Source organism: Canis lupus, chromosome 7, assembly GCF_048164855.1.
Source record: "Canis lupus baileyi chromosome 7, mCanLup2.hap1, whole genome shotgun sequence".
Taxonomy (NCBI): domain Eukaryota; kingdom Metazoa; phylum Chordata; class Mammalia; order Carnivora; family Canidae; genus Canis; species Canis lupus.
This window is the reverse complement of record NC_132844.1, coordinates 49,674,633-49,697,872: the sequence shown is the minus strand read 5'-3', so window position 1 is coordinate 49,697,872 and position 23,240 is coordinate 49,674,633. Positions and strand designations below refer to the sequence as shown.

Here is a 23,240-nt window from a genome sequence, read left to right as displayed (position 1 = left end):
AAATTAATGTCAGAAAAACAAGCTATGCCAACATAGCTAAAGATAAGTAGTTCTTAAAGTCACAAATACATTAAAAACTAGATCTGAGTTTAATTTATTCACATAACAGGATCTGGTTAAATGACTGATTACAAATAGTCAGCAATTCTTAACTTTACTATTTTCACTTCACTGATCTTTAGTCTCTTCATTTCACAGCCCAAGCTTCAAATAAAATATCCTTATGACTAGGGAAAAAGGTTTTTTTTTGTTTTTAAGATTTTATTGATTTATTTATTTGTTTATTTGAAAGAGGGACAGAGAGAACACAAGCAGGGTGAGGGACAGAGAGAGAGGGAGGGAGGGAGAGAGAGTCTAGGAAAGACTTTCGGCTGAGCATGGAACCCGATGCATGGCTCAATCTCAGGACCCTGAAATCATGACCTGAGCAGAAACCAAGAGCCCAATGTTTAACTGTCTGAGCCACCCTGGCACCCTTAGGTGGGGGAGAATTTTAAAGACAGTATGCTATGCATTTTCCTTCCGTATGAAAATTTTATGTTCAGATAATTTTCAATGTATGAAATTTTACATTGTTTAGTAAAAAAAAATCATGCATCTGTTTGAATAATTTAACAAGACTGGGATCCTACTATATTGTTTGGTTAGCATAAATGTTTTAGTAATAGTCATAGTGTCCTATACATTACTATCATTAGATTACTATTTGTTCTCATAATGTAAATAAATGCATACAACAGAGTACATAGTAAGAAAATTTAACCCATCCTTCCAAGCCTTTATTTTTCTGTATTTTCTATGAATCTTTAAAAATTGAATTTAAATTAAAATATCAAATCTGTTTGCCACAAAGTCTTTAATTTAGCCTCCTAGACCAAAAAACTGATGATCAAATCTCATAATCATCACATAAATTATCATTGACATAACCATGAGCTTTATATATTTAAGAATAATGAATTATGGCAGGAAAAACAAGTAAAAGGAATAATATATAAACAATGAAAAGTCTACAAAATGATCATGGAGAAAGCTATAAAAACATGCACCAAACCAAAGTCTGTATCTTCAATATGGGAATGGATGAGGAAAGATGTTTTTTTCTCTATACATTGTGGTTTGTTACAATAAATATTATTTTTAATTTTAAAATGAAATAAAAATGAGTTGAAGTACAAATGCTTTTCTTAATATACACTTTTTTAAAATGTGAAATATTATAATATTTACTGTTATTAGTCTATTGGTATTATTTTCAGTGAAATGCCAGTCAAATTTAATACTTTCAATGAAGATGGATTAAATGAGTTTTTAGTACATTTTAAATTTAAAATTATATATTTAAGATGCAAAAAAAGTTGACTGCCATCATAACTTATTGACATTTAAGCCTCCAGATTTCAGTCAATCCAAACACATTTATTTCTAAAATATGATTTTTGCTTATTTCTTCAGGATCACATTTACTATCTGCTACTTGATATATGCATTTTGTACAAAGACTAATCACTGTGTTCATCTATAATGCATAGAAGCCAAGTCTCTAATTTTAAGTCTATTTGATTTGAAGCCAGATGTTTAGTAAGCACCTTTTGTGTCCAAAACCCTATGCTTGACCTTGTGACAAACATAAATATAGGAAACTAAAGTCCTTGCACTAAATAATTTGCAATATGGTTGGGGAGATGCACATGGAAACTTAACAATTCAAAGGAATATACTGGTTATAAATGTGAGCACAGGTTAAAAGAATTCAGAATAAGGAAAAGTTGGTAGGGCCTATAACAGTCTAGGAAAATTTAAGTATGGGATACAAAGAACATGACTACAGCATATAAAAATTTAAAAAGACAGGGGCACCTGGGTGACTCAGTCATTAAGTAGCCAGCTCTTGATTTAAACTGAGGGCATAATCTCAGGGTTTTGAGATTAAACCCTGGGTTGGGCTCTACACTCAGTGAGGAGTCTGCTTGAGATTCTCTCCCTTTGCCCCTCCCCTCAACTCACTCTCTAACAAATAAATATATCTTTAAAATAAATAAAATAAAATAAAATTTTAAAAGTGGCCATACCAGTATTTCTAATCCCAAATGCTCTTCTAGAAGCTCAACAGTCCCTATCAAGAGGTGAACTGTGTTTACTTCCCACTTAAACCTAGGCCGACTTGTGATTGCTCTAAGCAATAGAGTATAGCAAAAATAACAACATGTGACCTGAGAGCCCAGGATATGGAAAAGGATACAGCTCTCGTATGGTTTTTTTCTTTGGATGAAACCACTGCAAGGAAATCAGCTAACATTCGGTGAGAAAAATTAGCTTCTGCAGAGAGGCCATGTGCAGCAGTCCATGTGCAAAGAAACTAAGGCCACCAGACAACAGCCAGCATATTTACCTGAATTCTATTATTTCATTATACATGTAAATAAACAAAAATCTGAATGAATGAAATAACAATTTAATAGATGTTTCAATCAGTAAAACGAAAAAAATGAATAGAAATGATAGTAATCAAATTTCCAAGTATGAAAGCTGAACTTTGATAATCATTAAAGACACCTTAGTAAAATTATGATAAATACATGAATTTGAATCCAACAAATCAGTGCTTTTTTGTTTTTTAAAATAGTCACAGTGGGGCAGCCTGGGTGGCTCAGCGGTTTAAGTGCCCAGGGAGTGAGCCTGGAGTCCCAGGATGAAGTCCCACTTCGGGCTCCCTGCATGGAGCCTGCTTCTCCCTCTGCCTGTGCCTCTGCCTCCCTCCCTCTCTCTGTGTCTATCATGAATAAATAAATAAAATCTTTAAAAAATAGTCATTGTAATGAGGCCATTTAAAAAGTAGCATTCTGTCTAAATTTGGTCAATAAAGACAGTTATGTAAAGAGGTTTAGAAGATCATGATAGGATATAATTTTATTACAATGAATAAAATAGAACAGATTTAAATTAAAGGTATAAAATTCTTGCTTTTTTCTTTTTCTCTTAGGAAGCTTATGCTATACTTCAATCTTTTTTTTTTTAATTTTTATTTATTTATGATAGTTACACAGAGAGAGAGAGGGAGGCAGAGACACAGGCAGAGGGAGAAGCAGGCTCCATGCACCAGGAGCCCGATGTGGGATTCGATCCCGGGTCTCCGGGATCACGCCCTGGGCCAAAGGCAGGCGCCAAACCACTGCGCCACCCAGGGATTCCCGCTATACTTCAATCTTGATGTTATTTTAAATGTCTGAAGTTTAAGCTATTATTCAAATAATGGAAATATTCCTTTATAGCACCATTTTCTCATTTTAATGAAACCTTTCTACATCTGGTTTGATTTAACGTACTTTAAAGATTTTGCTTTGACTTTTCATTTAAGATCATAAAAATCTCCATAATTTGGTTGATAATATACTTTGGTATTATCTGGCCACAGTCTGGAAATGGCAATACCTATGTCTATCTGGTCAACATAACCAGCTGTATGATGGCTAATCAATCTTAGGAATCCACATTTATATATGGATTCAAGTAATAATATTTGTGTAACAATTTACAAGGGTATTAAGGATATGCAAAAGGTCATAAAATTTAGAGTGTAACAATCATATAGTTTAGAGATTTTATTTGCTATTGTCATGGAGTAATTAGACTTAGATACTCCACATTATATATTTAGACATTTTACTAATATTTTGCCATTATCTGAATACTATAATCTCTTCTAACTACATAATATCCTCATTCAAATTTCCTGAGTTTATTCGGATTTCAAGATAATGCACAAATCATAAACAATGATAAAGGGTTTCTCATAAATTTAATGAGAGAAAAAACAAGTTTCAATTATATTTTGTACACAAATTATTAATTTACATCGATAGGATACCAGGATACCAAAGTTAATTTTAAAGTGTCCTAAGACCTTAAGAAAATCATTTTAAAATTTGACTTCGGTGTTTGAATACTGATTCAATATTTTATACACTTACTACATATTTAACATGCATAGAAAAATGAAGCAGACACAGTTTATACATATATAATACACAGAACAGTGGGAAAAGATATGTGTGTACATATATATATAACAGACCACAAAATACAAATGTCATGTGATCTGCAGTTTTATGGAGCAAGAGAAAAAAACATTTTTCTTGGTAAACTAGAATAATGACAAATATTTAAACTAAATCTTGTCTAGGCTAAATGTAAATAACTCAGGGGCCAGTTTTTTAACAGAGCAAATTATTCATAAAAGTTTACTGAAGCAAAACTATTCATAGAGCCTGAAACTATTTAAAAATATTCATAGAACAAGATTATTCACATATATGTCCATATATTTTCTATGATCAATTGAACTTTTATGTACTGAAAAGGAAGGGTTTGATAAGCCTAAACTTAAAACATACTTTTTTATTAAAATTCTTCAGACAATTATTGGAGAAATATTTTATAGAATCTTTTTTTAAAATCACACAATTCTTTCATTCTTAAGTCTAATGAAAGTAAAAATATCTATTACTATTTATCTCTCTCCCAAATAACTGCTGTCAGAGAAAACAGAATATTCACTAAGTAGACTTTGTTCAGTTCCAACTGAATATATGTTGTCTGAGATGTTCAATAAAGTGAAATACATATTTATAGTTAACTATTGATAGAAGTGCAGAAAAAACTGAGAGGTTCTATTTTTTGTAGACAAACTGATTCCTATTCGCTTAAGACTGATTTTTTTTTCCTTTTTCCAGAAAAAATGCAATTACAAAGATCATACATGGTAAATGCCATTAAGTTCCAGAGTTGCATTATAAAATTTTACATAGAAATCTCACACACATTGATGACAATAAAAAAGCTACATTTATTATTTTAACTCAATAGGAGTTTAGTCACTAACAAGACTGCAAAATAGATAGGAGGATTTGAATTGTTTTGCATCACCATGGAAAATTATTCAATGCATCTCTGTGGCTCTGTTTAAGGTAAGGAGATTGTACTGTTTTTATGGATGGAAATATTAAGAATTCAAGCTAGCATTGTGTTGTTAAATGGCAAAGGTGTTTAGAGTAGAATCTAAAATTAAAATGAGGGGAAAAGTATTAAGAGATTCCATCTTCATGGTGATATCTGTAAGTGGTATCTGCCAAATTATATTACTTGACCACCTCTTACAACTGGATCTTACAACCTAAATATGGAACTCTACTTTTACTCCTTTTCTCTCTGCCCTGTTATAACTAGTATGACCAAGTCAAGAATCATCAATGGGTGAGCATTACCTATTGCCCCTTCCTTCACTCCAACCACTGACTAAAGAACTCAAATTTTTCCTCCGTTTCACTCTAACAAGACTGTTGCACATGATTTCTCCTTATAGAATATTATGAGGAAAACTGAGAAGTGCTAGGAACAAGAGGACAAGATTGATAGAAAATCTAAATAATCAAATTAGCAATAAAGTTGGAGGAAAACAGGCTGAGTGTGAGAAATATGTTTTGGTGGCAAGATGTTTTACTGCTCTTGAGCAGTGAAGAAGTATGAGAAAACAAAAAGACAATTACACAAAATGTTGCTTTAATCTATACAGTGGGTCTCCTATAATGACTTCAAGTAATGTATATAAAGATTGGAACAGCATTTGATTCCTTTAAGTTCTTACATTATAGTTCTTTATGTATGAATTCAGGCACAAATTTTCCCACTAGAGACAGCTCATGACTGTTCTGCTCCTCAAGAATATTGTTCTTATATATTTAAAATACTTAAAATACATTGTATAACATATAGTACTCAATTACACCTCCTAATGAAATTGTTACCCTAGAGTTGAGCAGACTCCATATTCACCATGTTCTGCAATATCTGGCACCAAAAATATGTAATTATTTGAGAAGAAACAAGTTTCAAAATGTATACTGCCAGAAGCTAGCCTATAGAAAATTCTGTTAAACATTATATGTGTAAAATTGTAAGTGAATGATTCAGTTTTCATCAGTGTCAAATTAAGTGGAAGTCCTTTCTTATCAGAAATATACTCAATATACAGTATATAAAATTATAATACATAATTCATATTTTAGTTTTTATCTTTTACAAAAATGACAGAATATCTATCAAAATTCTTCACTGTGAAGAGCACAAAACTATAGTAACTCTTCTGAACTATATGCGTATAAGGCTACACATCACAAAGTGTTAGATACAATGTAACAAGACATTACCAAAAATGGATTATTATACTGAAATACACTTTACTAACCTGTCAAAAAATATATTTAAAAAAACAAAATCAGGACCTTGACACCACAAAAGACTGAATCATCTTTCTAGCTTCTCACAGAAAATATTATAAGGTGTTATTATATGAAAGAGGCTAATTAAGAACTAGAAAATGTAGAAAAAAGAAAGAAATGGAAAATCAAAACAGGACTACAACTAGCAATGAGACTGAATCAGTAATTTAAAACTGAACAAAGAAAAGTCTAGGACTAGATGAGTTCAACCAAACATTTAAGAAGTCTTAATGTCAATCCTTCTTCCAATTCTTCCAAAACATGAAAGAGGAGGGAATACTTCCAAATTCATTTTTTAAGACGATGCATTAGGAGCTGTTCTATAAGACCCTGATACCAAAACTAACAGGACACTACAAGAAAAGCACAGGCCAATATTCCTAATGAATACAGAGGAAAAAATCCTCCACAAAATACTAGCAAACCAACCAGAATATATAAAGAATCATACACCATGACCGAATGGTATTTATCCCTAGGATACAAGAAAGACTCAACAGGCACAAAGAAATTAGTGGGATACACTACAGTGACAGAACCAAGGATAAAAGCCACATGATCATCTAAATATATGTCAAAAATTGACCAAAAAAAGCTTCATCAAAAAGCATTTGACAAAATTAAACACTGTTTCATGATAAAAATACTCAAACAAATAAGACTTCAGGAATAGAGTAAAATTACCCTGACATAATGAGGACCATACATAAAGCCCACAGCTATCATTGTACTCAATAGTGAAAAACTTTTCCTCTGATATCAGGAATAAACAGGATGCCCACTCTTTCTATTTCTATTTGCCAAAAATTAGAAGTCCTAACCAAAGCAATTAGGCAAGAAAAAGAATTAAAGGCATGCAAAGGAAAGAAAGAAGTATAATTATCTCTGTTCACAGATGGCATGATCTTTTAAATATTTATATATTTATTTATTTGAGAGACAGACAGACAGAAGGATGAGGGGCAGAAAGAGAGGGAGAGGGAGAATTTTGAGTAGATTCTGTGCTGAGCGTGGAGCCCAAAACAGGGCTCAATTTTGTGACCCTAAGATTATGACCTGAGCCAAAATCAAGTAAGATGCTTAACTGACTAAGACACCCATGGGTCTACAGATGACATGATCTTAAATGTAGAGAATTCTAAGGCACCATGTAAACAAAAATAAAAAGACCTCTTAGAACTAAAAAAAAAAAGAAAGAAAGAAAAAGTAAACTTGCAGGATACAAAAATCAGTTGCACAAAAACAGACACATAGATCAATGAAACAAATGGAGAACTCAGAAATAGACCCTCAACTCCATGGTCAACTAACCTGTGACAAAGCAGGAAAGAATACCCCATAGGAAAAAAAAAAAAAAAGACAGTATCTTCAACAAATGGAGTTGGGAAAATTAGACAGACACATGTAGGAGAATGAAACTGGACCACTTTCTTCCAACATATACAAAAATAGACTCAAAATGAATGAAAGACCTAATTGTGTGGCAGGAATCCATTAAAATCCTAGAGAAGAACAAGGCAGCAACATCTTTGACCTCTGCTACAGCAACTTCTTCCTAGACACATCTCCAAAATCAAGAGAAACAAAAGCAGAGACTGCTGGGACTTCATCAAGATAAAAAGCTTTTTCACAGCAAAGGAAACAGTCAACAAAACTAAAAGACCACCTACATAATGGGAGAAGATATTTAGAAGTGACTTACCAGATAAAGGTCTAGTATCCAAAATCTATAAAACAACTTATCAAATTCAATGCCCAAAGAACAAATAATTCAATCAAGGAATGGACAGGAGACATGAACAGATATTTCTCCAAAGAAGACACTCAAATGGCCAACAGACACAGGAAAAAATTCTCCACATCACTCAGCATCAGGGAAATACAGATCACAACCACAATGAGATACAACCTTACACCAGTCAAAATGGCTAAAATTAACTCAGAAAACAGCAGATGTTGGCAAGGATGTGGAGAAAGGGGAACTTTATTACCTTGTTGGTGGAAATGCTAACTGGTACAGCCACTGTGGAAAACAATATGGAAGTTCTTCAAAAAAGTTAAAAATAGAACTACCCTACAACCCAGCAATTGTACTAGTAAGTATTTCTTCAAAGGTTACAAATACAGTGATTCAAAGGGTCACATGCACCCCAATGTTTATATCAGCAATGTCTGCAATAGGCCAAATATGGAAAGAGTCCATGGACAGATGAATAGGTAAAGAATATATGATATATACATAGAGTGAAATATTACTTAGCCGTCAAAACAATGAAATCTTGCCATTCGCAACAACATCGATGGAACTAGAGGGTATTAGGCTAAGTGAAATAAGTCGGTCAGAAAAAGACAAATACCATATGATCTCAGCCGTATGTGGAAATTAAGAAACAAAACAGATGAACACAGAGGAAGAGAAGTAAAAATAAAATAAGATAAAAACAGAGATGGAGGCAAATACTAAGATACTCTTAACATTAGGAAACAAACTGAGGGTTGCTGGAGGGGAGATGGGTGGGGGATGGGGTAATGGGTCATGGGCATTAATAAGGGCACTTGATGTAATGAGCACTGAGTGTTATATGCAACTAATGAATCACTAAATCCCACCCCTGAAGCCAGTAATAAATTATATGTAACTAAATAGAATTTAAATAAAAAAGTTTTAAAAATCAGTTAAATTTCTATACATTAACAACAAATCATCTGAAGAGGAAATTAAGACAATCTCATTTACAATAATATCAAAAATAATAATATACTTAGGAACTAAGTTAACCGAGGAGGTGGAAGAACTGTACATGAAAACAATAAAACATTGATGAAGGAAATTAAAGAAGCTAGAAACAAGCAGAAAGACATCCCATGTTCATGGATTCCAAAATTTTGTACTGTGTAAATGTCCACACTATGCAGAGTGATCTCTAAATGAAACATGCAATCCCTATCAAAATCTCAATGGCATTTTTAACCAAAATAGGAAAATAATCCTAACATTCATATGAAATCACAAGGAAGCCCAAATAGCCAAATTAATCTTGAGAAAGAATAAAGATGGATACACTTCCTAATTTCAAAATATATTTCAAAGCTACAGTAATTAAAACAATATGAAGACAGACATATACACCAATGGGACAGAATAGAAAGCTCAGAAATAAACTGATACATATATGTTCAATTGATCTTTGACATGTGTACCAAAAATACACAATGGAGAAAAAGCATTCTCTTCAACAAATGGTGCTAGAAAAACTAGATACCAACATATAAAAGAATGAAATTGGATCCTGATCCTAGAGCGTACAGAAAAATGAACCCAAAATGGATTAAATTTAAGACCTGGAACTGTAAAACCCCTGGTGGGAGACAAGTAAAAAGCTTCATAGCACTGATTTTGGCAATGACTTATTGTATATGACACCAAAAATCCAAAAAAAAGTAAAAATAGACAAGTGAGACTACACCAAAGTAAAAAAGCTTCTGCACAGCAAACAGAGTGAAAAAGGCAACTTACAAATTGGAAGAAAATATTTAGAAACCATACATCAGATAAGAGGTTAATACTCAATATATATAAAGAATACTGACAACCATATAGCAAAAATAACCACCTAATTAAAAATGGGCAAAGAATAGACATATCTCCAAAGAAGACATACAAATGGCCAAAAGACATGAAAAAATGCTCAGCATCACTAATTATCAGGAAACACAAATCAAAACCACAATAAGATATTACCTTATACCTGTTAGGATGGCTAGTATAAAAAATATAGGAAATAGCAAGGATGTGGAGAAAATGGAACTCTTATTTATTGTTGGTGGAAATGCAAAATGGCACAGCCATATGGAAAACAGTGTGGAAGTTCTTCAAAAGATTAAAAATATAAATATCATATGTTCTAGCTATCCTACCTCTAGGTATTTATACATAAGAATTAAAATCAGAATCTCAAACAGATATCCGCATTGCCAAGTCAGAGCAGCATTAGTCACAATATTCAAAATGTGGAAATAATCTAAATCTCCATTGTTGAACAAATGGATAAGAAAATGTGGCATCAGCCTAGGACAAAACATCATCAGCCTTAAAGAAAATTCTGCCAAATGCAACAACACAGATGAACCTTGAGTACGTTATGCTAAATGAAGCCAAATGTAGAATGATAAATACTGAATAATTCCATGTATATGAGGTATCTATAATATAGTCAAACTCATAGAAGCAGAGAGTACAATGGTGATTGTGAGAGGCTGAGGGGAAGAGAGAAATGGGGAGTCATTATTCAATGGGTACAGTTTCAGTTATGCAAGATGGCTAAGTTCTCAATGTGTTGTACAACATTCTACCTATATTTAGTGATACTGTATGGTGCCCAGAAAAAATTTGTTATGAAGGTAGATCTCATGTTAAGTTTCCTTCCCATAAAAAAGAGTATTATGATGGAACCTCAGACCCTTAATATTTAAAATACTTTTCCTTAATTTCAAGGTATCTTTGATACTTGAAACTTTTTTTAAATTTTTATTTATTTATGATAGTCACACACACAGAGAGAGAGAGAGAGAGAGGCAGAGACATAGGCAGAGGGAGAAGCAGGCTCCATGCACTGGGAGCCCGACGTGGGATTCGATCTCGGGTCTCAAGGATCACGTCCTGGGCCAAAGGCAGGCGCTAAACCGCTGCGCCACCCAGGGATCCCAATACTTGAAACTTTTAAAATTTCATGAGGTTTTTTGCTCATTCAAAATCAATAGTAAATAAATTTTACTACCTAATTTTATACTTAACATTATACACTCTCTCTTCTTAATGAGGATCCTCCAGCTGATAGCTTCAAAATTGGAAGTTCCCTAGACATGGTTAGCTTCTGTCCCCTAGTGATTCCCAAATCTCAGCAACAGAAAGATAACACTGAACTGTCCAAATATTATCAGCAACAGTACAACTATTACTTCATTTGGAGTTATGAGACCTAAGGGCTGGCCAACTACCCTCAAAACTGAATCACCTCAGGGATCAAACCATACATGGCACCTTACCAAAAACACAATCCTTGAAGAGGAAGGCAACCGAGCCATACATGCCTAATGTTAGCTCATTGGATAACTGCATATTCTTATTCAAAAGTTTGTGATGAGGGACCTTGACAGAGGCAACAAAGTTAAACTTGACAGCTCTTCACAAGCATCAGTAGGAAGTTAAATTAACAAGAGAAGAAGAGACTATAACAGTATGGGTTCTTTGGGTAGCATGATTAACATTGACAACTTCCACGGAATTAAAAAAAAATAAGATCCTAAACAGAGTAAAAGTTGAGTTAGAGCATTTTCCATGACCCGTCATCATTGAAAGAAAGCTCTGTCATTGTCACATGGATTCTTCCCTTACCCTGACCCATATATTTGATCTTTGGTGGTGCAAGCCAGGTACCCACTGTGATATGGAATCAGGGGACTGATTCCATATCTGAATATAGATATTCAGAACCTAAGAAGCATAAAGAAAGAATCATTTAGAGAACAAGATACTCTAAAACACATGTAGGGTATAAGACACTTGGAGAGGTAAGGAAAGTGATTTTTCAAACTCCTATAGTAGGATACAAATTAGGTCCCTTTTAGTCTTTTATAGGATACACAAATGAAGACTGGAAGGACTTAATCATTTTGACATTCTAATGTATATATGCATGGTCTAGAAGAGTCTGAAACTCCATCCTGGAGTGAAGAATAAAAGTTTTAGATTAAGTTTCTCCTTCAACTCATATAGACCCAATGGAATAAGATTTTTCTATTGCTCTGCATGAGCATCACCATTGTCCAGAGTGCTGTGGTTAGATCACACCACCCTAACTTATTAGACTCCAGCAAACTGGTATCATCTTATATCAGACACCCATAAACACAATATACCTAGGAGGACAGCATTATATCAATTACTCATTCCTTGGATGGACCCCTATTCTCCTCCCCCCACTGTTGAGATTCCAGACTAGTTTGTAGCTAAGCCCTTGGATGTTTTGAGAACTCCAGAGTCCTATTTTTCCTTAATAGCCCATCTAGTTATTGTTGAAGTGCTCCCAAATTTCCTCTAGCCATGGCAAAATGTTTGCAATACTACGTCAAGCTGCTTTGCATCTCCGATCCTTTGCATGTACCATTCCATCTGTCTGAAAATTATTTCTTCATTTTTCATCTAAGTTCATTTAATTCATCCTATATTCAGCTCAAAAACTCCTAAGACATTCTCAAACACCAGTTTGATTCACATGTCTCTATTATCTCCATAGTTATGCATGTGCCTAACATTGCTCTCATCATATTTTGTTTTTGTTTTTTTTTTTAAGCAAAATAACAAATTTTATTTTTTTTAAATATTTTTTTCTTTATTTATTTATGATAGTCACTCATATTTTGTATACTGTCTTGTGTCTCTCTCTCCCCAAAGTATTAGCTCCTTGAAGAATTTGAATAAAAGAGGCATTTAACAAATGGTTGTTGAAGTTAACTGAAATTTCTCATCCTTGCCCTTTATTCTGTTTTAATTCAACCCATCTGGGACCATGATTTTTTTTTTCTCTACTAATTCTTCTAAGATTTTACTGTTAGTGATGGTGATAATGATAAAAACAAACATTTGCTCTATGCCAGTCTATATGTTAGGTCTGTATGTGTTGAATTCCTTACATACATTACCTCTTTAAACATTTTTAACAACCCCAATGAGAGGGATAATTTCTGTAGAAGATGACTGGAGGTATCAAAGATGAGGAAGATCACCCAGCTAGTGACAGAGAGAGAGTCTGGATGGGACTATCTGACTATAAAGCACATTCTCTAAAACTCTGATAAACATACTCCCTATATCTTCTATTGTCTGTATCTTTATGTTAGTCCTGCTGAAGATTTCATGTGTCATGTCAAGGGAGAAGCTCCTAGAAAGATCCCATCTTCAAGCTAAATAATTTGGGTAGTGACACATGGTTTAATTTTCTAAACCAGTGTCTCCTCAACTTGATTCATCATCAGAGCTATTTGAGGTATCATAAAAAAATACAGATTACTTACACCCATCTGTACAGATTCTGGTTCTGCTCTCCTGTAGCACCTAGCAATCTGTAGTCTCAAAACTTCTCAGGAGATGCTAGACATCAACAATATTGAAACACAGCTGACTCAGTTACAAAGGCTTTTGCTGGCTTCCATTAAAGGGAAGAGAAATCAGTGTATTTGAGACTCTCACCCCTGCTTTAATAAAGAAGATTCATTTTATTTTTATTCAGAGGTAAATGCAGGTTATGTGGATCTAAAACAACTGCAATATGAGAGGAAGGTTCTTTAAGAACAATGCAAACATATCTAACTTTTGTAAATTTCACTGAAATATATGACGAGGTAAGGACATTGTTAGAGCACCTCCCAGGATCTTGGAGGGATCTATACAAATATTTTTAAGGTAGTTTTTCTATCTGTAGCACATACTGAAGTTCCAAATAATGTCTTATCTAGGGTGAAAAAAATTCCATGGATTAAAAACAACAGAAGTTTGGAAATTTAGAATCTTGGTGAATTTTCTTATTATGCTCTTAACAATATCAAGACAGTTAAGGATCTTCCTGAAATACACATTCATGGCATCTATAGTATTCCTTTTCCTTACCACTCCAGAAAAAAAAATCTATCAAGAAAGTAGTTTGGAATGTCTTATTCTTGATACATCCATATTTCTGAGTCTATCTATGTTTATAAATTCTCTGCTTCATAAACCATTGTAAAATTCTGCCAGGAAATGCACTTAAATTCATGGACTTATACCCTCATTTTTTCCCCGCTTGATAATATAGTCTGCTGAATCACTTAAAAAAATATATTTTTGAAGTACTTTTTGGTTTTTGTTTGCCCCACCACCACCATGCATCACCTAAGACAACATTTACATAAGTTCAAAATAAGCAGGAAATGTCAGAAGGCATTTCCCTGCCATTTCCACTAGCCAGATGAGACATAACCAATGGTATTACTTTCTACATGCAGGAGTATAGCAGAAAAGTATTCAATACAGAATGTACAATTTCTTCAACACATGCCATCGATTACTATAAAAATGTAAGTAATGTGGTTTTAGACACTGTAACTCAAAACTCAATTTGAGCAGTAACTCCTCTTAAATGTAATAATACTTTCATAATTTCAGTAATAAGAAAAAATGAGAGACTAGAGCTCTTCTTGACAATTCTGGGTGAAAATGCTCTACCCAACTATGAATAGCATTGTAGCCTGGGTACTATAACCCTGTCTCATTCACAGACTCTTTGCACAAACCCCATATATCTTAGCCTCAGTAGCACACAGGAAATCTTGGTCTGCTTGAAGAATTAAGACAGTTTTAATAAATCACAGTCTTATAATAATAAACACAGGAAATCTCTGGAAAATTGAACATCTACTTTTTTTTTTCTTCCCCCTACTCAATACCTTGCTTTGGCTACACTACTAAAATGGTCTGACACCACACTTAAAAAACTTCTTAAGTCCAAAAGCCTTAAAACTAATTTGGTATGGTGTATAATTTCCTGTACTTCCTTATTCAACATTACCTTTGTATTCTAAGGACTTTTGTACTGCCCTGTATTGTATGGAACACACATGCTTCTCAAGAGTGACCAAAACAAGTAACATCTGACTCCTATGCTTATGCAAATCCAGGAAGGACATTTTAATCATAATTCATTAATGTCTACAAATATTCATTTTTAAGTTATAAAATTAACCGTATCTGCCCAATGGATTTGTATATTTTAGACTGGAAGACCTGTGTTTCAGATAGAAAGACCAGCTATTATATTCAATAATGTTTCCCTGTGTCTTAAGGTAAACATAACAAATACATATCAGTTATTCTTTGTTCAGATCAATGCCTTTGTGACCACCCTCCTGGTCTTCCTGTGTCAAAACAATCATGGTCGCTACATCACTCTGAAGTAGGAGCAAAATGTCTCAAAGCTCCCAGTATATAATTTTCTTTCCATTCAACTGTATTGTCTCTCATATATCATGCCTTGTGTTTGATAATAACAATGTCAACATTGCTATTTTCCATGCATGGAAGAAGTCATTTTTAAAATGCTGTATCTAATTTTACTTATTCTATACTAACTAAATGGAGTTTCCTTCTCTACCTTCACTTCTTTCTATAAGCCATCTCCATGCACAGTGGATAGTCACACTGATAAGAGGGTAAGCCTAGATTGATAAGCCATATTTCACTGGCAATATGGGTTGTAGCAAAAACAGTCTCATTACTGTGACAAGCACTGCCATCACTGTGAAAGTTGTATGATGTTGATACAATGATTTGGCCATTAGGTGGATCTGGAGATTTCTTTCTTGTGAACAATACAGAATGCAGAATTTTAAAACATTGGACAGAGTGACCAATGGCAAACTGCTTAACGTGTTCTGGTTACCAGGTTTTGTATTATTATAAATAATTTACAGATAGTCACTTGATTTTAAAGCCTCTAAGTTTTGTTTTTAGTGATTTCATTCCCACTAACCATTTTCATTTTACAATTGCCTCATTATGTCAATATCATGGTTATTGTAAGCAAATACCCATTATTCAATGGTGTTTGAATGCACTGAGCTTTGAGCTCAATGAAGATCTCACTGCAGTTTTTAATAGATACAATAAAAGCAATGAATGGCTGAATGAATAAACGGAAAGGATCCAAGCCATAGAGGGATAAAAACATACTTTGCCAATCATATCATAAATGAGTAAAAGTCAGGTCTCAGATTTTCTATCATTCCATCAGAAAATGTGTATGTTATATCTAAACAGTAGATGTAATAATGTCATAAAAAGCTAAGAGCTTGGAGAAAACTAAAACTATTTGGGGGTTACTAAGAAATGCATTTCTTACTACATATTATAAGCTGAATTCAATACAAAATTCATCAATCTTAACTAAGAGTAGTGTTATAATTTATTAATGTGTCTCACATCACAGAAGTACATGAAAGCTAGGAGTAAGTTGTATTAGTGTTCTAAAGTTACTGGCATGAACCAGCTTTGACATGTTGGTATTTCAAAAAGTACTTAAATATGCAGTTTAAAAGGCAAACATGAATGTGAATACCTAGAACAATGAAAACTATAACCTTTGCAGTCACCAACCAGAAGTTGTCCAAAACCTTTATAAAATGAACATCATTCTTCCAATAGTGTTCTATATGTGTAACAATGAATAAATATCCAAAATTCATAGATGGCATAAAACATTCTTTTCTAAAGTGTAATTATGATCAGACTTAATTTTATAAATGGACTATTCAAGGTAAGTGAATTTGGGTAAAAATGTTTAAAGCATAATAAAATCAATAATTTATAAAATATGCTTTTGATTGACAGGTATACTATATGAAAATACAACTTTATAGTCCTCTAATTTTATCAGATGTGGAAGAAGTGAAACACTAGCATACATATCTCAGTGTGTACATTTTCAAATATAAAATTTATCTATTGTTTAATGTGATTTTTGGGATATAATGTTAACTTTACTATTCATACTTATCTACTTCTCTGTTACTGCCTATTACTCCTAAAAAGCTTTCCAAAAATTTAACCAGGCATTTTAGATCAGAGCATGTGTATATGTGTGTGTGTGTATGTTCACACATGTACACCTAAAAATTAGACAAAAAGAAACTTCACTTTTTAAAAATTAACTAGAAATCATAATTCTTTATAAACATGTTAACAAAATAAGTCTTTTCAATCATTCTATTTAAAAATGATTGGTATAATATTTTCATTTTCCATGCTCAGTGTACAGGGATCATCAATTTTTGAAAAAAATTTAGTTCCTTGGCATACTCTGCTTCTCTTATAGCAGATGGCATTTAAGTGGTTTAGTCAGAAGACATACCAATGGAATGAGTTTACACTAAAACAAAACTGACATGTTGATCAACAAACTAATCAGAGTAATGCAAAAAAAGAGCATTAAAAAGTCAGACTCAAGTCTTTCCTCTGCTAAAATGTACCTCTATTCAGCTTTTATACAATTATATTATATCCAGACCTTTCAACGATCAATGCATATAGATCTTCCACAAGACCAGATTTTAAGATTGGTTTAATCAGATACAAAAATTGGCTTTGAACAACTGTTTCTTTCATGGGAAAACTTAGAGAAAATATGATAAATACAATAAATTTAGTATAAGTGAATAAAGGTGAGATAAAGTATTTAAACATTTGGTTATGATTGCTTTTATAAACATAAGAACAAAAAAAAACCAATTTGTTAGTCAAAATGCAGTTGATCAAATTAAGTAATCATAAAATCAGTACATGCTGAGCTTAATAAATCTTTGAGTATAGTAACAGTTTTTGGCCTCACGAGGAAAAAAAGTCCAAAAACATTGAATTATACCTTCAGCATGAAAAAATAAGGAAATCTAAGCAGTAGAATTGCTGACATTATTGCTCTTAACTATAAGGTTTGCTTTTGCTTTGGATACAGTAGTGAAACTACATCTTAGCTACAGAATAAGTTGGTGTTGAACGCTGAGTAATATGTACAATGTTAGCAACTCATATTTTTTCCAATTTTATTGCAAAGTATAACCTTAAGCCAGTTCAACAAGAAAAAAAAAAACAGCAGTGTCCCTATTATAACTGAAACACCCATTTTTATATTTCCATGTTCTTTTCTGAGACAAGTGTTTTAAAAATTTGCTTTATGCTTTGAAAATTTTGACTGTGCTTTACACAATTTGCTTGCCTCATGTAAGAACAGTATTGATGATCTAACTGTACAATATTTTAAAAACTACTTCAAAATATTTTAGTTCAGGTTAATCACTGCTTAAAAACATAGAGATTGATTAAGCAAAGCTCTCCCCCTTGATCAGAGAAATGTAAAAAATTTACATCATCACTATTGGTAAAGCTATAGTAAGTAATATCCACTATTTTAGAAGCAAAGCTTGTATAGTATATAAATCAAACTCACCACCATATTGCAGAGAGAGCCTACTGTATAGTATTATGAATACATGTGATTACTCTTATTTAAAAGGAGAAAAGTTTTGATGCAAATCTAGAGAAATATTTTAATACAGTAACTTAAAATGATGCAGGATGTTTCCTGCTCACAAAGAGCAACAAAAATCTAATTGCTACTTTCCATTTCTAGAATACATTATTTGCTACATTTTTTTAAAAGGACTTTCCACTCTTTACTCTCTCAAAAGGAAGCAGACATTACCTAAATAACACATTGAACTGAACCATGTATACATATTGGACAGGCCAGATAGGTTAAAAGAGACTATCTGAAAACATGTCAATCCAGAAGTTCAATTCTACTGAGCGGGTCTAAACATGGAAGGCACAGCTTCTGGTTATATAGAAATAATATATTCTACAGTGAAGGTGTGTGTGCTCCTGCAGCTGTGTGTGCTCACCATCTTCAGATGGATTGCAGGGATTTGGGGATATGGAGACCAATTACAAGTCTCTAACTTTTACCTCTTGCTTTCTGGCTTTTTCTTGTATTTTTCTGTCCCCATCTTCCAGCAGGACATGATTCTCTTCTCCCAAGGCCTCCTCTTTTACTTGGGTTCATGTTTAGAAAATGAGACATGGGGAAAAGCTGGCTTCACTCCAGAGTAGCAGTGGTTATGAAGACAAAGGCCTAAGACTCTGTTTCAACAGCTTCTACAACATTTCTGCCTTAACCAGAGGTGAGGAGGAAAAAGATGTCGAGAGGGCTGTGAAGGCAGCTTTCTCCCCTTCATCTCTTATTTGTCTAGGCAACAATCCTCTCCCACTCAAATACCAATCTGAAACCCATTTGAAGTGCAACAATTTTATAAAGGGAGTAGGTAGGAGTGAGGTAAATGTTAGCAGTCCTAACAGTGCTAAAATATTTACTTTTTTGGAATTTAGGAATTCTAGAATGCAGAATCTGCTTTTCTATGACCTATATTTCTTCTTTAATTATTAGTAAGAAATAACAAGAAACTAAATTATTGTATCATTTTTAAAAATACAAGAGTCACAGATTATAAAAACAGCTCCAATGTTAGTTACCCTCTCATATACTCCTCTAGAAGACCACTCCTCAATCAAGAGGGGACATCTATCTCTTCCCTTTGAAACTGGATGGCTTTGTAGTTACCTCAGCTAATATATTATGGAAAAATAATACCATAAAATTTATAAGACTTGGTTATAAAAGGCACACCATTTTTGCCTGCCTCTTGGAGCACTCACCTTTGCAACTCTAAGCTAAGCCACCATTTTAAATGTCTTAAGGTGCCATGCTATAAAGAAATCCAAAATAGCTTATACAGAGACAACGCATAGGGAAGTTCTAAGAACACATGGAAAAAGAGGTATCCAACCAGTCCTCACCTGCCCCAGCCTCACAGTGGCTGCTATTCCAGCTCTGACCACCGTTTCTGGAAAACCTCTAGCCACCTCTAGCCAGAAGTGCCCCACTGAGCCATGTCAAAAATCTTGATAGAAACCATAAGCAAAAGCAATGGTTATTACTGTTTCAGGAGACTGAATTTGGGGATTATTTGTTATGCAGATAATCAAAAGAACCATTCATTTTACTAGCTTTCAGGGGCATATGGCAACTGCCGGTTCACATATGTGAATACACATATGCACATACATATAGAATATTTGCCACATGTTACACAATCAATGGAAAAACACTGGACATACTGAAACAATCTGAAGAGGCTGTGGCTTATTTCATTATATGATGAGGAAAAAATGAGGTAGAAAATATTATATGCTTGCTTTTTATTCTCATGAAGAGGTAACATATTTTATCTATGTTGATATGGCTTTCATAATTTTATCCCCATTTACTTTGAATAATTATCAGGGCTCATATACTAAAGAACTTTGTGTCTATCTCTTTTCTGAGGTCATATATTGAACAAATATTGAGCAATTATTATTTGACATGTAAGAAATTCAATATGCTCAAATAAGTTGGAAAAAAAAACGGTCTAGTAGAGTTAGAAACTATTACTTTTTTTAAAAAAAATGGAACTTTCAACTTCTCTGGGGACATCTGAATGGCCCAGTAGGTTAGATGTGGGAACTCCTGATTTCAGCTGGGGTTGGGGGTTTCAGAGTTGTGGGATGGAGCTCTGTGGGGAGCTTTGGGCTGAGGGAGGAGCCTGCTTAGGAGTCTATCCCTCTGCCCTCCCCCCATGTGTGTGTACACTATCTTTCTCTCTCAAAAACAAAAACTTTGATAGAATCCTTTTTATAAGGAAGCAGCACTAGTGTGTACAACTGGACTACCAATTCAGGAGATATGAAAAGGAAATGGAGGCATCACCAGTGACTAGTCTATTGATCCCAATTGTCTGGTACCTAGTGCTGACTATGATAATTAACACAGACACATCTCTGCTTTAGAAATGGTATATGGAAGGCCTAAAGGTATGGAGTAGGAGAGCAATTAATTGAAAGTCAACCTTAGTGTGTAGCAGAAAAGAGTGTCCTAAACAGAGAATTGAGCATTGAGCACACTAAGGCAAACTCCATTGTAGAGAGGGTTAAATTCTGATCCTCATTCAGCTGTTCCTCCCCAACTAGCCAGGGGTAAAAGGACTCCTGTTGTCATGAAACAGGAACTGTGGTCTTGGTAAATTTCTCCTGCATCCTTTTTGGGGAGATGGGAGGAGCCAATTCATCTGGGAAATAATGAATGAGACTTTCACGGGATCACTTCCCAGATAATGAAATTACTGTCAGTTATCTTGCCTCATAAACAAAATAATTTGGGTGTTCTCTGTGTGAGGGCATATGCTCTCTCAACCTCTTTCTCTCCCTCTCTCTCTGTCACATGAACACACGGGCATGTGCACATATGCGTGTGTGTGCACGCACACACACACTCTCACTTACATACTGGACATCTCTGCTAACTTACACTCTTCCTTGCTTCTTCTCCACACACACTCATCCTTTTAACAAGAACAGAGCCAGAAAGAGAAGCAGGAGGACACTCAGAAGCTACAGCCTCCTGCATCTCATCAATGTAAATTTGAATTTGGAACTTCAATCCAATAACTGTTTTCATTACTAAAAAAGGCCTCTATTACACACTAAAAGGAGGGCAGGGGAAAGTTTATACATTCCTTACTGCTCACATTGCACTTCGGCAATATTTTTAATTGTTCAACTGATTTGTGAGTGTTATAGTCTTTTCTGTATACTTCTTTCTACTATTACATAGAAAATCTATTTCTGTGTCATGACTTGGTACCCACTGGTTTCAACAGTTAAAAGTTAACTTAAAAGGAAGCATTTGCTGAGACTTTGCATATGACCTATATAGACATACAGTGCTGTGTATAGGTTAATGTAGTCTTATTTTTCAGTAAATGATTGATGTTCACTTTAATCACTCATGTGAATGAAAATGTTTAAAACCAAATCGGTAAATACGATGAATGTAAAATGCTACTTCACTTTTGGAAATTATTGTATTTATAATGATTTAAATAGCTTAGTACTAGGAGCTCCTGGGAGGTTCAGCTGTTGAGCATCTGCCTTTGGCTCAGGGCATAATCCCGGGTCCAGGGATCAAGTCCCACATCGGGCTCCCTATAAGGAGCCTGCTTCTCCCTCTGCCTAAGTCTCTGCCCCTCATGAAAAAATAAACAAAATTTTAAAAATTTCTTTAAAAAAATAAATAGCTTAGTACTAAGAGCCGCATTCCAAAATTGCAGTAGGTCTATCTATCTCTATAAACATGTTTTCTTTCTGCTGTTATTGTTCATTCCATAGAAAGTGAGGGGCTATCTGGATTCATTTCAAATGTTCGTATATTATATGTCACTCTTAGGAAATCTTTTTTCCAGATAAGTTGTAAAGAACATGTTTTTATTAATGGCAGGTATTTTATCATCTCTGGCCATTTAGATTATAGGAGTGGGATCCTGTTTTATATGGCACCCTGCTACTGTGGAACTTTTCTTCTAGCTGCTTTAGAAAGCTGCTGCCAAACAAAACAGTGGGAGGCAACTGTAAAAACGCTTTAAAATGCTAAAAAAAGAATAAGTGAACAAGCAGCAATCTAAACATAAACTAGAAGACTATTCCCATGACCTATGTTTAAGGGAAAGAAATGGAAGAAAACGCAAAGAATTAATAGAAGACTGATTTAGAGCCAAACTCACAGTCTTTAAAACAAGTAGAAATTACTTCAATCACATGTAAGCTGTTGCACTAAACTTGTTCTGTCACATTTCAGACATTAGAGTAGTCTGATGTCATGACATTTTATTCAAAAATGGGTTATTATGATGTAAAATTTCAAAAGAAAAATTAACATTATGAATTAGTTCTGCTGATGTGACATTTTATGAGCATAAAAAAAATGAAAGCAGAATTACATGATGAGATAATCTCTAACCACAACAATAAAAACTGCTCTGCTCAGGCAAGCTCAGTGAAATCTACAACACAAACACAACTATGGAAATTCAAATTGCAAAAATGGGATATTCTCAATATTGTCCTTTGAAAAATCCCTTGATATGTTATGTAGTAAGTGACTGGTACAACTTTGGAAGAATCAATCTGATACTATCTTTGATTCAGGCACACCGCCTTTTTTTTTTTTTTTTATAGATTTGTGATTTATTTAAAACACTTTTTTGTTTGTTTGTTTGTTTGGAATGCATATAACCACATGAAAAGTAAAAGTATGTAACATATTCTTCAGTATTTGAAGGATAAGTATCTTCAATTATTCAGATTGGGCCTACCTGATCCAATATTTAAACACATTTTAAGAAAAAGCCTTTAAGAAAAAGGCTTTCCATGATAAAGAAGGAAGTTACTTGTATGGAGTCCAGGGTCAGTCAGTCAGCCTATCTGCTGGTTAAGCATTCACTCAA

General features: G+C 33.8%; 1 protein-coding gene and 1 long non-coding RNA gene across 12 annotated transcripts in view; one reads left to right on the top strand and one right to left on the bottom strand.

Moving 5' to 3' along the window:
- The window catches only part of LOC140636835 (uncharacterized), a 161,334-nt gene extending 142,296 nt beyond the window's left edge, over positions 1-19,038 (top strand). For both annotated transcript variants that reach the window (XR_012034065.1, XR_012034064.1), the window contains exon 4: positions 18,877-19,038. This is a non-coding gene — a long non-coding RNA (uncharacterized lncRNA). The remainder of the gene's footprint in view (positions 1-18,876) is intronic.
- Positions 1-23,240, bottom strand: part of HMGCLL1 (3-hydroxy-3-methylglutaryl-CoA lyase like 1) — a 205,610-nt gene that overhangs the window by 124,197 nt on the left and 58,173 nt on the right. The window lies entirely within an intron of this gene.